Source organism: Phalaenopsis equestris, unplaced genomic scaffold (assembly GCF_001263595.1).
Source record: "Phalaenopsis equestris unplaced genomic scaffold, ASM126359v1 Scaffold232736, whole genome shotgun sequence".
NCBI lineage: Eukaryota > Viridiplantae > Streptophyta > Magnoliopsida > Asparagales > Orchidaceae > Phalaenopsis > Phalaenopsis equestris.
In genome coordinates this window covers 37,438-40,669 of record NW_018250699.1, presented here as the reverse complement: position 1 = coordinate 40,669, position 3,232 = coordinate 37,438, and positions in this window count along the sequence as shown.

The window sequence follows — 3,232 nt, the reverse complement described above, 5'->3', positions numbered from 1 at the left end:
ATTCATGAAGCCTTCAAGAGACTTGATCATGTAAACCATTTAATTTTGATTACAGCTTATTGACACATCTTTTTAGTAGCTTTGTAAGAGTGATTGCAACGATTCTGACGAATACATTTTCATTGTAGGTTAATGACAGATTCTTAGCTTTGAGTGATGATGAAGTACAACTTCTCGAAAATCCAGAGCAGGGACCGCCGATCCCTGCAAGGCAACTTCCACATCACGAAAGTATTGCAGGACCATCTTCACCCAAATCCTATGTCAGGGGTACAATTGTTTCTAGTGATATAACCCCAGTACCCGAACATACAACGGAGAGTGCTGATTTTGGGGTATTATATGAGATGCTAAAATCTCAGGAACAAATAAGCTTAAATATACAAGAAACTGTTACTGGTATGAGTGCAAAGATGAATACTGTGGTTGAAGCATTGTCCACCCTAATAGGTTTGGTGCATAGATTAGTTGAAACCAAGGCTGAGAAGTTCGCTGAGAAAACAATATCCGATACAAGTAAGAAGACCAGCAGTAGTGGTCATCAGCAAAAGAGGAAAGTGGACCCCCCTGCATCTCAATACCAATTTAAGAGAAGACGTAGAAAAATTGATGATGTGGATATTGTTGCTCCTGTAAATATAGGTGTACCTGAAGAAACAATAAGAAATATTGATGTTCCCTTACAGGCCGGAGACGCCGAAGAACTAATAAGAGAAGCACAAGATGCAGATATGTGTGATGAGATAATCCATGAAGACTTTAAAGAAGTGGAATGAGCAATAAAGGGTGTTCTTGAATCTCTGGCCCAATCAGTAAGTGCGTCATTCTAATTTCTAATTAATGATGTACATTCCTACTTTATTAGGGCTAACAATATTTTTTTAGACACGTCTTTTGAGTTATGATGTACATACTGATTCAAAAAATGGTGATCCCCAAAAGGTCCAAGTTTCAGATGAAGAAATCTTAGATGCACCTGAGTATCAACAACTTTCTAGTCAAAGCCTCAGTTCTAATGCAGACCAATATGCTATAGTTATAAGTTAATAATATAGCTAAATGCTTTGAAGCATATCTTATATACTCTTATTTCGTGTTATTCATTGACTGTTTTATTTTGCAGCTACGTCCTCCGGCTTCAACTATTGAGTATCCTGGTAGATCATTCATACCAATTGAAATGCAGGAAGAAATAGACCAGTGCCTATCCAGATACACCGGAAGGTAAGTAAATGTTCAACACTAGTTTAATGTTATGCAGATTTTTTCCTTTTAATTAAGCGGAACTATCTTTGGTCTCAATGTAGTGACGTTATCATTAGCAGAGACCATATTTTGATTCATCGATTGAAACTGGAAGATATATTATTAAATAAGTGGCTTGCAGACGAACATGTTGATATATTTGCTGTCATGCTGCGTGAACGAACTTTAAGGCGACCAGAGTTGTGCCGGCCTTACCTGTATGTTTCACCAGTGTATGAGGTATGTTCTAGAACTTGTAAACTCTATTCATACAACTTAAATTCATATATTCCTTGCACATTTAAACTAATATATTTATGTAGATGCATAAGACATATGGTAGCAAACCTTATGTGAAACATATCACCAACGAGGCCGTAAAAGAAGCAAAAACCATTTTATTTCCAATCATTCATAATCAACATTGGATCTTGTTGGTTTTGGATCTCAAGTTGAGAAAATGGCGAATATACGACTCACTACCCAACCAATACATAAGGCTGGTGTTATGGAAGTTGTAAGTATATTAAACTAAATTAAAAGTAACACAATTGCATTCAAAGATTAACATAGTAACATCTTAATATCATTCAGGTGAATATGTTTGCTAGAGATTTCGGTGATTCATTTACATCCAAAATCAATAAATGGCATGTTCGTCTGCAAGTACATGGAAACTAGTGCAGGGCGAAGAAGTCGACTGGAGTGCACATATGAACTGGCAGGATCATATGGAGCGATTTAGAGCAGAATTTGTTTATGACATGTGCTTATTTTCGAGGACTTCTGATTAAAGTTGTATAATTTTTCATTGCATATTTTGTTTAGGTAACTGTATATGTGATAGCTTCATGGTTACTGTATATTGATTATTTGTATAGCTTACTCACGTGTTTGTAGCTTGCTGAATGTTGGTCAACTGCCTTAGTTTATATCTTGGCACAATGTTTATAGCTAACTGTTAGTATTTTTTGTATAACACTTGAGTAACATGTTGGTCAACTGCCTTAGTAACACGTCATATTTTACATCCTGAGTAACACGTGGGTAACACGTGGATAACACGTGAGTAACACGAGAGTAACACATATGCTACAGCCTGAGTAAAACGGGAGTAACACGTGGATAACACGTGAGTAACACGAGAGTTACGCATCTGCTACATCCTGAGTAACACGGGAGTAACACGTGGATAACACATGAGTAACACGAGGGTAACGCATCTGCTACATCCTAAGTAACACAAGAGTAACACATGGATAACACGAGAGTAACACGTAAATAACACCCTGAGCTAATACATATACTAATATTACCTATCCTATTTAATTTATAATATAAAATTTATCTAAAATAATTTAAAAATTTATCACAAATCTTTGATTGTATGAATAACACGAGGAAATTAGGAATAACACCGATTAATCGACAGTAACACAGTGTAGTAACATGGTAGAATACGCGTGGTAACGCAGAGTAACGCCGATTAATCGGTCAGTAACACAGGGAATATTCACTGCGAGCGCACATTAAGAGGGCAATAACCCAAGTTATTCTCGTGTTATCCTTGTGTTATTCCTGTGTTATTCTCGTGTTTCTCTTATGGTTTTCGGCATGAGTTATTACAATGATATTCCCGTGTTATTTTCGTGTTATTCTTGTGTTATTCAGGTATTATTGTCCGTGTTATTCACGTGTTTGTTGACCTCACTTTTGGTTGAGGTCTAGAAAACTTTTTTAGTAGCCTAGGTCTAGCCATAGGAATTTCCTATTGACTAGTCTTAGAAAATTAGAAAAGGTACCCCCACCATTAGAAATTCAAAACTCTTCTTTTTACTCAACTTGAAATTCCACATAATGATCTTAACCTCTAGCATTTAGTTGATAAGATCATTATAAGAGAATTCAAGAAGAATCCCTATAGGATTACTTGGCTTTAGAGTCGACCCTGGGTGTTGATTTGGAACTAGGGTACACCATATCTTCA